Source organism: Phoca vitulina, unplaced genomic scaffold, assembly GCF_004348235.1.
Source record: "Phoca vitulina isolate PV1807 unplaced genomic scaffold, GSC_HSeal_1.0 scaffold77, whole genome shotgun sequence".
NCBI classification, from domain to species: Eukaryota; Metazoa; Chordata; class Mammalia; order Carnivora; family Phocidae; genus Phoca; species Phoca vitulina.
Window position 1 is genome coordinate 1,858,101 of NW_022589780.1, and position 14,279 is coordinate 1,872,379.

A 14,279-nucleotide genomic window follows, 5' to 3' on the forward strand; every position below is an offset into this window, starting at 1 on the left:
TGGGGATTGATCCCAGGACTCTGGGATCATGACCTGAGCTGAAGGCAGATGCTTAACCAACTAAGCCACCCAGGCATCCCTCAACAAATTTTAAAACAAAACATAATTTAAGCTTTACATTCAATATATTCACTGAGGAGCATTAATAATTGAAATAACTCTATTCTGTTACCAGTAAATTCATAACATTAAGCGGCTTTCTCTACTTGTTATCAATTTCTTAAAAAAGCAACTGAAAAAGAAAATAAAGGATTGGGCAATATCAAACATGGCAGAAAAGCAAAATATGATTATAACAAAGGAATTCCATTAAATTTTGCAATATGAAGGTCACTAGAGACCTTAGGAAGAAAAGATTCAGTGGTGAGGGGAGCACAGAAACCTAACCATAGGAAGAATCAATGAGTTGTTAAACTATAGACAGCAAGCTTATTCCATTCTGTTCAGAAGTTTGACTATTAAGATAAATGGGAAATAGGGTAGTTTTAGGAAGATATTGGATCAAAGAAAGTTAAGGGATTATTTAAAAAAAATAAATACAACAGCAATGGATGTTCACTGAGGAAACTAAATATATACAGGCATATTTCTTAAGAGATTACTTAAAAAATACAAGAGCAATGGGTCAAAGAAAGTTCCCCCAACAAGATGAGATATAAACATGATTACATGCTAAGAAGAAAAAAACATTTGAGAGAGGTCAAAGATACAAGAAAAAAAGAAAATGACTGACAGAGAAAGGACCATGAAAAAGTATGAGGGGAGATTATCCAAAGCCCAGGTGAAAGGACTGGTCTTGGACCAAAGAAACACACTTCCTTTGTGGAGACAGGAGCATGGGAATGTGTGCAAGTGGAGTTCAATTTGTAGGTATTCCAGTGAGTGAGGGGAATGAAACAACTACAGTTTTGCGAGTTCTGTTAAGGCGGCGAGAACTGAAAATAAGGAGTCAAGAGGCTTGAGAGTAATTGCAAGAGGGTAATTGGAGTAATGAGTAAAAGGATCTAGACTGGTAGGATAAAAATTCAAGCCAGTTTCAAAAGAGAGTGTAAGCTAGTTGATCTTACATCACATGGCCACCACTGTAGTTTTGTTGAGGTAGTAAAAAGAAAGACCTGATCCCTTTGGCTTCTCTTGTAGGGTACAGGCACCAAGATTAATCATGCCATCAAAACTATCCAATAATGGGGAGGGACTACTCCAAAAGGAAAATGGAGTGCTATTAAAAGGATGGAAGCTGGGTGACCAATAAATGACAAATGAACCATAATTTTTATTTTTAAGTTTGTATTTTAATTCCAGTTAGTTAACATACAGTGCTATATTTGAACCATAATTTTATATTATATGGTAGCACAATACCACAAGAACTGTTGTAAGATAATAATATAGACCAAATAAATAAGGTCCATGGGCTCTAATAAGCCTTTATCCTCTACTCTACTGTCTCTAAGTCTTCACTCATGCTATTCCCTCTGCTCAGAATGCTCATTCACAATTTCAGCCTGTCTCTAATGTCAAGGACTTTTAAAATCTTTCTATGTCTTACAATGCCAAGTAGAGTGGCTGACATGTCATAAATACCGATTTGGGTTCAGATGAAATAGAAAAAAAAATCACTAAGGGCTAAGTAATCAGAAAGGGCTTCACAGGAAAGTGTGAAATTTAAGCTTGTCCTTAAAAGATGATAAGTATTCTACTGCCAAAAAGATGATTTTAATAGGAGGGATGAAACAAGTGACAATGAGGGTAGGAATATTCAGTAAGAAAACTGGGGATTCCTAATATGAACAGTAGATAATGCTGGCAAACCAGCATTGACATGGGTCTTGAATTGCCAGCTAAAACATTTGGACTATATTTATTAGGCCAATGATTTTCAAGGGGGTAAGAAAATTTGGGGGAAAAAAGCAATGGGGCTTTTATTTAGCTATGGTGATAAAACTGCTAGCATTATGCGACCTTATCGGTCATCAACTTCAATTTCCAACACTTTACAAATGAGGAAATTGAGAACGAGAAAGGTGAAGTGACCTACCTAAATTGACCCAACTTAACTAGGGGAGAATAACTAGACTCATATCTGGGACCAATACCCCTCTCCTAATTTTCAATTTAGTTTTTCTTCTACCATACGTGGAAAGAAAGTATGACAGAAAGTATGAAAGAAAGAATTTGTAAATATAAAAAGAAAGTACACATAAAGGCATTTAACTTAAAGAATTGCAATACCATGAATTCCTGTGAATTTATGACAACAGGACAACTATATGGAATATATAAAGGAACAATCAGAATAAAAATTTTATACAACTGAAAGAGACACGTTAATAAATCCTTTAAGAAATAACTACAGCTTTAAATTTTTCCCATATATTTGTATTTGACCCTCAGAAAAACACTGTGAAGGGGACAGAGAAAGTATTACCTTTCCAATTTTGCAAAGGACATTAAAATATGCTAATTGACTATGTGAAGAGCCAGAACTCATTCCAGTACTCTTTCCACAACTTCCAGGACAATGCAAATCTCCAAAATACAACAAAACAAGCATGAGGTACTTTGGTTTAGCAGATGGAAGCACGGCTTTGTGACTGAGTAAAGAAAGGGGCTGAGGAGAAAATAGGTTAATTGGAAGGGTGAGAAGGTAGTTTATGAGATAGCAATACTACTTGGTGTTATTTTTAACATGAATCACATCTCTCCTAGAAATTCTTGGTACATAGTAGGTACAGAGTAATTATTTGTTTAATTTAATAATTTAATGGCACAAATTTCAATCTACATACCCCTTGTCTATGGTTGGTAAATAGAACCTTATAATGTCATTATCCTCAGTCATAAACCATATGCTTTGAGTCCTACTAGAAATGAAGAAAACACTGAAATTGCTCTTGCTGGGATGATGTCAAAAGGCAAAATTAAATTACCTACACAGCTGTGATATATAATACATCTCCCAATGGACAGAATTCCAGTGTTTAATGCTTAAATGCATACACACAGTCTCTTCTCGTTTATTCTCTCTCTCTCTCTCTCTCTCTCTCACACACACACACACACACCCCTAACCACAACCCTGATTTTTCCTAGGCCTTTATTATTTGGAACACTGGCATATTTTGTGTTATACTAGATATAGAAGCCTTTCTTTGTTTACCCACAGTTACACATTAAATGAGATATTGTTAAAAATACAAAAAAGATTAAATCTTTAAAAAAAGGGGGGCTGGGTGGCTCAGTTGGTTGAGCAGCTGCCTTTGGCTCAGGTCATGATCCCAGGGTCTTGGGATCGAGCCCCACATCCAGCTCCCTACTCAGGGGTGAGTCTACTTCTCCTTCTCCCTCTGCTGCTCCCCTTGCTTCTGCCATCTTGATTGCATGCTATCTCTCTCAAATAAAATTTTTTTTATTATTATGTTATGTTAGTCACCATAGAGTACATCATTAGTTTTTGATGTAGTGTTCCATGATTCATTGTTTGTGTATAACACCCAGTGCTCCATGCAATATGTGCCCTCCTTAATACCCATCACCAGGCTAACCCATCCCCCCACCCCCCTCCCCTCTAAAACCCTCAGTTTGTTTCTCAGAGTCCATAGTCTCTCATGGTTCGTCTCCCACTCTGATTTCCCTCCCTTCAGTTTTCCCTTCCTTCCCCTAATGTCCTCAGTGTTATTCCTTATGTTCCACATATGAGTGAAACCATATGATAATTGTCTTTCTCTGCTTGACTTATTTCACTTAGCATAATCTCCTCCAGTCCCATCCACGTTGATGTAAAAGTTGGGTATTCATCCTTTCTGATGGCTGAGTAATATTCCATTGTATATATGGAATAAAATCTTTAAAAAAATTACAAAAAAGAAGTTTAGGAACTCTGATGCATGATGAGGAAGGGTTTTCAACTTTAAAGGAAACTTGGGTATGGAGTCTCCAGTGACCTGACAAATCAGTTAGAATACAAAGATCAAGAAATTGAGGTAACTTTACTAGTCTATGGGGGAAATTAATTACAAAAGAATTGTAAAGGCAAGGACTTGCTAGGTGGAGGGAATCAAGAAGTACACAGAAGGTCAAAGTGGAATATGAATGCTATGTGAGAGGCTTTTAAAGATTTGAAGGATGAAAAAAATTGAGGGTAGAGGCTGTAGACTCCAATATGCTTTTTGTGAGGGTGTTTGACCTTAAGCAGGGCTCTAAAAGGAAAGAAGCCTTAGTGACAGACGCCATTAAAAATCACCATATCCTAAGGTAGCATGATATTCCCCTCAATAAATGTGTACAACTGTGTTTTAGAGTCCAATATTAAGGAGAATGTTTTAATATCAAGATTTACTTTCTTTCCTTAAAGATTTTATTTATTTGAGAGAGAGAGAGAGAGATAACAAGCAGGGGGGAGGGGTAGAGGGAGCAGACTCCCCGATAAGCAGGGAGCCTGATGCGGGACTCAATGCCAGGACCCTGGGATCATGACCTGAGCGGAAGGTAGCTGCTTAACCGACTGAGCCACCCCGGTGCCCATCGAGATTTACTTTCAATTTTAACTAAAGAGTACAGATCAGTATAGTTGTAGGAGCTACAAAGTCTAAGACCCACTCTCTGCCTTCAAAACTTTTCCTCTAGTTGAGGAAGTGTGCTAATTACCTAAGTGAAGAGAGCCCACGACACAACACAGTGCCAAATAAGGCATGTAGCAAAGTGTTGAGATGGATGGACAAGGAAGAATTTACTGAAGTAGTAAGGTTTAAGTCGAGCTGTGAAGGACCTTAAGGAATTCAAGAGGTAGGTTGGAGGGAAGGACATTCTACTTTGAGGAATGGGTAAACCAAGTCCAGAATGTGAGAGGTCTGTGAATGAACCAATCTGGATGGAACAGGGTTCAGATAGAGAGTAGCAAGAAGAGTGGCAGAACATCTGAGGCCTGATTACAGACAGGCTTGAAATGCCAGTTTAAAAAGTTTGAACAGTGGCAGTGAGAGACATAAAAGATTAAGAAGGGGGTGACATGACAAAGTGACACTTGGAAAAAAAAGTCTCATTGAGGTATGCATGTGGAGTAGAGAACAAAGCAACTCTCAACTGGATAACCACTGCAGGAGTGAGGTAACAAGGAACTAAGGTAGACTCACAGATTTTCTTGGTTGAGAGAAACCTTGAAGATCATCTAAGCCAAACACAACCAGAGTAGTAGCAGTGAGACTGAAAAGAAAGGGGGTGATGTAAGAGACATCATGAATAGTATAAATCAACTCCACAAAGTATGAATCAACTTAGCAATTGACTGCTAAATTTAAAAAAAACCTCCAAGGCTTTATGCCTGAGTGAATGAGAGAATGAAACTAGGGTTTAATTTTGTAAAATTCAGTGTGTGTGGTGGGAGGTGGGAAGAACGGAGATGAGTTCAGTTTAATTTATTGAATTTGAGATGTCAGCTGGAAATCCAAGCAGAAACAAACTGCACCAAAAGGATTCGTCCAACATCATTAAAAACAAAGGAGGTTTGCATTCCTTGGTTCAATCTTTCTTAGCTAAATCAGTTTTGAGGAATAGAATCCCCACTATCAATGTGTCCTGTACATAATATGGACTCAGTGAAGTGATGGTTGAGTCAAGAGAACCCCTGAACTCTGCTCCTCTTCCTTCTCCCTGAGTCTGACTCTGACAAGTGTTAAGAATCTTCCTTCCATAATAAACCTCAAAAGTTTCCCCAGCCCAAGCAAAAAGTGCTTTAGAAGCATGCAGTGCTTCTAGGCACAGAGCCTTGTGAATTGATCCAAAACCCTAATGTTCAATATTTTGTTGCCCTTGTAGGCCATTGGTATTGCAGGATAAAACAAGAATGATCCACAAAACACTAAATAAAATTCAGAAGTAATCTCCTTTTGAAAATCAATTTCATTGTGGCTGTTTAGTTTCAACCCCTGCTGTATGCCATCACTCCAATAAAAATTACTCTTCATCTCTGAAATGCAGGCCCATTGACAGATGGATATGCATAGAGAAGATTACTCAACAGTCTATTATTTTAAAATGGTTTCAGCAGCTAGCAGCAGGGAAATCTCCATAAAGCCACAGGATACAGGGAACCACCTTCATCCCTTGGCTATTCCAAGCACACAGGACTATCATCTAGCTTAGAAACTAGAGATTGAAACCCCTCTCTTCCCAAATACACAGAGTTTATAAGTTTATTTCCCAAATGGTATTCCATAGAGATGTTCATTAAGCATCCACTACCACCCATGCTTATGGTCCAGTGGTCTTCAAAAGTATTCCCAGTATCACAGATGATAAAGACCAAATAAGCCATAACAGGGGAGCTGAAGTTAGGCATAGGAAAACAATTGTTATCTCATTTATACTCTTGCTTTATTCCTTCCTTTAGAGCATGAGTTCTCAAATGGAATGAGCATCAGCATCAATGAGGAAGCCTTCTCTTTTCCCAAACAATATATGCTCATGTTCCCACTCTAAAGGCTCTGATGATGTATGTCTGAGTGTGGCCAGGGACATGTGCATTTGAAAAAGTTCCCTAATGCATCCTGTGGATTAAGAACCTGTGGTTAAGAATCACTGCAATTGACAATCTGTATAATATATTTTAACCCTACAATTCTGGTAAAAAAAAAATCTAAGTAGGATCTAGGAATATTTCTATCAGAAAGAATGAGATGGAGAGAGAGATCATTTTGGGCCAAGATCCTTGCTTCCTGTATGCCCATTCTAGTGCAAAAAGCCATTGGACACCACATGAACTCTAGGTTCTAACCATACCAAGCCATTCACAATTCCATAACTCACAGATTCTTACCCAAGTGTGCACACCAGAATCACCCATAGAGCTTTCAAAAAATTATACACGACTAAATGTCCACCCCTAGAGCTTCTGAATTGAATCTATGGTGGGATCCTGGGCACACTGATTAATGAGAGATAAGTCTGAGGGTCATTGAGATGAACAGTCTTGAAGATTCTCTTCCTCTAAAGATAGGTATCATTCAGAAACAACTACCTTCTACACGTTTATTGACCATATTCCATGTGCCACTTTTTAAAATAACAGATTTAGATAAAATTTGCATATCATAGAATTCATCCATTTTAAGTGTACAAGTCAATGATTTATAGTAACTTTACCAAATTCTATAACCATGATATCTCTTGCATTATTTCTTTTCTTCTAGTTCCACTGCCACCACCCTAACTGTACTAAATCAGTTTTAAATATTTTAATCCCTCCAACAGGTTCCCTCAGTAAACTCCCTCATGCCATATTCACTTAATTCCCATTCCATCCAGCTGGCCCAGGTATCCACTGATCTAATTTTTGTCTCTACATATTTGTTTGTCCCAAACCCAGGGGATTATTTCCATTTGAGACACAGAAACCAAACTGGGCACCAGGTCTTCCTATTCTAGATATTGCATATAAATGGAATCATACATTATGTGTTTTGTGACTGGTTTCTTTCACTTGGTATATTTTTGAAGTTCATCTATATTGTAACATGTATCTGTACTTCCTTCATTCCTTTTTATAAGTGAATAATGTTCCATTGTAGAAATATCATCCCACATTATATTTATCCATTAGACATTTGGGTTGATTACACTTTTGGGCTATCATAATGCTGCTATAAACATTTCTTTAGAGGTTTTTGTGTGAACATATATGCTCTCATTTATCTTGGGTATATACCTAGGATAAGAATCGTTCGATCATACGGTCACTCTAATGTTAACTTACTGAGGAAGTGCCAAACTGTTATTTAAACAGTTACATCATTTTACATTCCCACCAGCAATTTATGAGGGTTTTCATTTCTCTACATCTCCATGTGTTATTGTCTTTTTCACTATAGCCACTGTAGTGAATGTGAAATGGTATCACTATTGTGGTTTTAAAACAATGTTTATTATTTTTATTGAGGTATAATTGACATAAAACATTACATTACTTTCAGCTGTACATAATGATTTGATATTTTTATATACTGTGAAATGATCACCACAACAAGTCTAGTTAACATCTGTCACCATAGTTACAGAAATTTCTTTTTGTGATGAGAACTTTTAAGATCTATTCTTTTAGCAACATTCAAATATGAAATACAGTATTATTAAATATAGTCACCATGCTGTACATTACATCCCCATGACTCATTTATTTTATAACTGGAAGATTGTACCTTTTGGCTTCCTTCACCCATTACGCCCACCCTCCACCCTCCACCTCTGGCAACCACCAATCTGTTCTTATATCTATGAGCTTGGGTTTTGTTGTTGTTGTTGGATTCCTCATATAAGTGAGATCATGTGGTAATTTTCTCCATTGTGGTTTTAATTTGCATTTCCCTGATGGATAATGATGTCAAATATCTTTTCGTGTATTTATTTAGCAATTTGAATATCTTCTGAGCTGAAATATTTGTTTATATCTTTTGACTGTTTTGTGTTTGGTTTATCTTACTGTGTTCCAAGAGTCCTTTGTAAAATTCTGGATAAAATTCTCTATTGAATGTGTGTTTTACAAATATTTTCTCCTCATCTGCTACATTTATTTCATTTTTAAATTTTTTAAAACAAAAGTTTTTATATTTTAATGAGTTCCAGTGTATCAATTTTACTATTTTTTGCACTGTTTTGGTGTTTTATTTAACAAATCCTTGTCCAGCCCAGTCTTGAAGATTTTCTACTATATTTTCTTCTAAAAGTTTTATTGTTTTTACACTTACATTTTAAACTATTGTACATTTTGAGGGGTGCCTGGGTGGCTCAGTTGGGTAAGCATCTGCCTTCAGCTCAGGTCATGATCCTGGGGTCCTGGATGGAGCCCAGCATCTGGCTCCCTGCTCAGCAGGGAGTCTGCTTCTCCCTCTCCTGCTGTGCCTCCCCCCAACTCGTGCTCTCTCTCTCTCTCTCAAATGAAATAAAATCTTAAAAAAAATAAAACTATTGTATATTTTTTTAAAGATTTTATTTATTTATTTGAGAGAGAGAGAGAGTGAGAGCATGAGGGAGAGGCAGAAGAAGAAGCAGACTCTTTGCTGAGCAGGGAGCCTGATGCGGGGCTCTACCCCAGGACCCTGAGATCACGACCTGAGCTGAAGGCAGCCGCTTAACCGACTGAACCACCCAGGCACCCCTGTACATTTTTTTAAAGAGTATTTTTTAAAGTATTTTACTTATTTGACAGAGAGAGAGAGAGCACAAGCAGGGGGAGTGGCAGGCAAAGGGACAGAGAGAAGCAAGCTGAAGGCAGACTCTTAACTGACTGTGCCACCCAGGTGCCCCACTATTGTACATTTTGAGCTAATTTGGGGGGTATAGCGTACAGCAAGGGTCAAAGTTGATTTTTCTGCACTTTGATATCCAAATATCCCAGCACCATTTGTTGAACAGACTATTTTTTCTCCCAATCAATTGTGTTGGTATATTTGTAAAAAATCAGTCAACCATAAATGTGAGGGTTGTTTCTGAACAATCAATTTTGTTCCATTGATTTATATATGCCTTTCCTTGTGCTAGTACCACACTGTCTTGACAACTGTAGTCTCATGGAAACTGAGTTTTTGGGGCGCCTGGGTGGCTCAGTCAGTTAAGCATCTGCCTTCGGCTCAGGTCATGATCCCAAGGTCCTGGGATTGAGCCCCTCATTGGGCTCCTAGCTCAGCGTGAAGCCTGCTTCTCCTTCTCCCACTCCCCCTGCTTGTGCTTCTGCTCTCGCTGTCTCAATCTCTCTGTCAAATAAATAAAATCTTTACAAAAAAAAAAACAACAACAACTGAGTTTTCAGTTCCCTAAATATGGCAAGTTCTCTCTCACTTCCAGGTCTTTGCACAGGCTATTTCTTCTGCCTAAAACAGTCCTGTCCTAGAAAACTCTTACTTATTTTTCAGATCTAAGCTCAGAAGATGCTTTGTCCAGAAACTGCTCATTGATTTCAAAAGGCTGTGTCAGGTATTCCTACTTAGTGCTCCAGATAATCCTATGATTAACCTTAACATTGCATTATCACATTGTATTATATTTGCCTGTTCATGTGACTGTAAGCTCCATGATGGCAAAAATCCTTTCTAACCAGTTCAATAGTTATATCTCCACTGCTTTGTATAGTGCCTGATAGATATGAGATGATCAATAAATGCTTCTTCAAGAAGTGATAAAATGATTCTGCTTCTAATAATGGAAGATGAAGTAATTCAGACAAAATTTCCTGCTGAAAACAACAACAACAAAAAACTGGATACAATATAAATAGTATATATTTGAAGTCATCCAAGATCTAACAGGGCAATGAAGTATTATGGAGCCAAGATGAAAAAAAAAAAAACCTCAGAAAGACTATTTCTCTCCTCAGCTCATTGGCTGATCACAGGAGTCAGGTGAGAGACAGCAGAGCTTTTAACAGGCTCATGGAGCTAAAATAACAAGAGTTAGAATACAGGCCCTAACACTGAGGCAAACTGTAGAAAAACCCTCAGATGTTGGGTTCTAACTGAGAAAGGACAGATACTGAAAGGAAGGGTAAATCAGCCTTCACATGGTCTGCTTCAAATTATCTCAATCTCAGATTGGACTAAGGAGGTGACATGGATTGCTAGTATCCCTAACCACCTACCAGAAGTGAACACAAATCCTTTCTGCATGAGGATAAAAAAAAAAAAAACCTGACACTTCAAACCACCTCTAATATAGTTTATCATATACACTGCCACTCAAACAAAACTAATCAGGCATATAAGCAAACAAAGTAATAGAAAATTAAGAGAAACAGTAGACAACAGAAACATACCTTAAAGGATTGAGATAATTGAGTTGCCAGATGAAGAATTTCAAGTAATTGTGGCTAATATGTTCAAAAAAAGAGAAAAGACTGATTGTAAAATTTGGCAAAGATCTGAACACTATTTTTATTTATTTTTTTAAGATTTTATTTATTTATTTGACGGAGAGAAAGAGAGAGAACAAGCGGGGGGAGTGGCAGGCAGAGGGAGAAGCAGACGTCCCACTGAGCAGGGAGCCCAATGCGGGGCTCGATCCCAGGACCCTGGGATTATGACCTGAGCCAAAGGCAGACGCTTAACCAACTGAGCCACCCAGGTGCCCCTGAACACTATTTTTAAAAAGAACAAAATGGTAGGGGCACCTGGGCAGTTCAGTCAGTTAATTATCCGCCTCTTGGTTTGGGCTCCAGTCATAATCTCAGGGTTGTGGGACTGAGCCCCACATTGGGCTCCATGCTTAGCATGGAGTCTGCTTGGGATTCTTTCCCTCTCCTTCTCCCTCTCTCTCCCCCTCTGCCCCACCCTCTGCTCCCACATGCACTCTCTCTCTTTCTCAAATAAATAAATAAAATCTTTTAGAAAAAGCAAATGAAAATTCTAGAAATCAGAGAAAGTCAGAGAAAGACAAATACCATATGACTTTACTCATATGTGGGATTTAAGAAACAAAAACAGATGAACATAGGGAAAGGCAAGGAAAAATAAAATAAGACAAAAATAGAGAGGCAAATCATAAGAGACTCTTAACTATAAGAAACAAACTGACGGTTCCTGGAGGGGAGGTGGGTGGGGAGATGGGGTAATTGGGTGATGGGCATTAAGGAGGGCACTTGAAATAATGAGCACTGGGTGTTGTATGCAACTGATGGATCACTAAATTCTACCTCTGAAACTAATAATACAGTATATGTTTATTAAATTGAATTTAAATTAAAAAAAATATAGTGGGTGACTTTAATAGATTAGACAAATCTAAAGAGAGAATCAATGAATTGGATGATAGGTCAGAAGAAAATAACCAGGATGTGACACAGAGAGAAAAAGGACAAAATATAAGTGCGTAAGAGATACAAAGGATACACTGTAACTGAATTTTAGAGTAGAGAGATAATAAAGCAGGAATAACATTTAGAGAGATAATAGCTGGGAATATTTCAAAATGACAAAAAAACATCAAGCCACAGATTCAACCCCAGTGAAGATAAATATAAAGAAAACCACACCTAAACATATCATGGAAAAATGACCAAAGGCAAAAATAAAGATTTTCATTTGGAAAATTAGCAGCAGAAACGAAAGACCCTAGGGTCATCTTGTCTGATGAATACCACTAGGTAACTATCAAATCATCCTAAATACCTCAGAAATTGAAGACTGGCAAAACAAATTCCACAACTAAAGGTAGAGAAGAGACCACATTGAAGAAGGTAGAAAGTGTGGAGATGTGGTTTGAGAGACACATAGTGCCCACTGTGATAGGGAGGGAGCTGTAATCATGGAAAAGGGTGAGAAACAGACTAGCACACAGGAGAGCACATGGGGAAAATCCCCAAAGCAATTGGCTTGGAAAGTAAGAGGGGCTGAATATTGTGAGTTCTTGCAACCAGCAGGGCTTAAATCCTGGAGATTTAAGTCAGGAAGCTTGGCTGGGATAGAGCCTGGAGGGCATCACACTACTCTTGGAGAGAAGGCAAGCAAATGACCCACAGACATACAGTGTGAAAAATGAGAACTTAAGAGTGCCTGGGGTACATAGTGGGGAGGTTATTCACGCATCTGAGTGTGTTCCAGAGAGGCAGCATTCATGGAGAGACCCCTCTGGGAACTAAGTAACTGGCAGATGCCATTTCACTACCCCACCTCTCAGCATAAGCACAGGGCCATCTGCAGGAACCAATGCAGTGCCAACACTTGTTACCTAACTTGTGGACACCAAGCCCCTGCTCCTCATGCTCCAGTGGAATCACTCCTTCCAGTCACACTTACCTCAGTGCCAGCGTGGCAGGCCCCCTCCCCCAGAAGACTGGCCCAAACCCCTTCCCACAACAAGTCTCCTGATACAGGAGTTTTTCAGAGTCTTGGTTCCAGTGGCACTGGGAACAGGTCTCATTTCAAAAATTGACCAGAGCACACCTAGTTAAAATGCACCACATTCAGCCCAGGGACAAAACACTGCTCATAACATGCAAAGAGAGCCTTGAGACAACTGGCCTGAAGGATAAAGTGGCCAGGAAAAAAGAGCAGAGCACACACAGCACACATTGTAGACACTCTAAGAAGCACCAGGCCCTGTGGAAGAGGGGACATTCTATGGCAGTGCACCACAGGACCCATTCTTCAAAAAGCCATTACCTGCAAAATCAGGAAAAATAGCTGATGTTCCTAAAACATAAAGGCAGAGAGAATTAGACAAAATGAGAAGACAGAGTGATTTGTCCCAAATGAAAGAACAGGACAAGGCATGGCCAGAGATCTAAGAAAACAGATATAAGTAACATTCCTGACAGAGAATTTAAAATAATGATCATAAGGATACTCACTTCACTTGACAGAAGAGTGGAAGACATGACTGAGACCCTTAACACAGAGATAAGACCCTTAACATACGTCAATAAATGAAATTAGAAACACGCTTCTCAAAATGAACAGCAGGCTGGAAGAAGCAGGGAAACAAATTAATGACCTAAAAGACAAAGTAATGGAAAGTACTCAAGCTGACCAAAAGAGAAAAAAACAATTATGAAAAACAAGAATAGACTTAGAGAACTCAGTGACTCCATCAAACGTAGTAACATTCATATTATAGGAGTCCCAGAAGAAGAAGACAGAGAAAAGGAGGTGGACATTTATTTTAAGAAATAAAGGCTGAAAACTTCCCTAATCTGGGGAAGGAACCTCATATCCAGATCCAAGGGGCACAGAGAACAACCATCAAAATAAACAAAACCAGATCCACACCAAGACACACTGTAATTAAATTAGCAAAACATAGTGATAAGGCAAAACATTTTAAAGCAGCAAGACAAATGAAGGCAGTAACATACCAGGGAGACCCCGTAAGGCTAGCAGGGGACTTTTCAGCAGAATCTTTATAAGCTAGAAGGGAGTGGCATGACATATTCAAAGTACTGAATGAGAAAAATTTGCAGGCAAGAATACTCTATCCAGCAAGCCTAGCATTCAGAATACAAGGAGAGAGAAAGAGTTTCCCAGACAAAAAAAAACCTAAAGGAGCTCATGACCACTAAACCAGACCTGTAAGAAATTATTAAATTTTAAAAATTAAGTAATAAAAGGGACTCTGAGTGCAAATACCAAAAGTGACGGTATGAAAGTAGAAAACATAAAAGCAGTAAAAAGGAATATTTCTGTAAAAAAAAAAAAAAAAAAAACAGTTAAGGATCTCTCAAAATAAAGAATTTAAACATGACCACATACACCTAAGTGTGGGGAGGAGAAGAGTAAAGAATGGGTTCAAACTTAAATGAC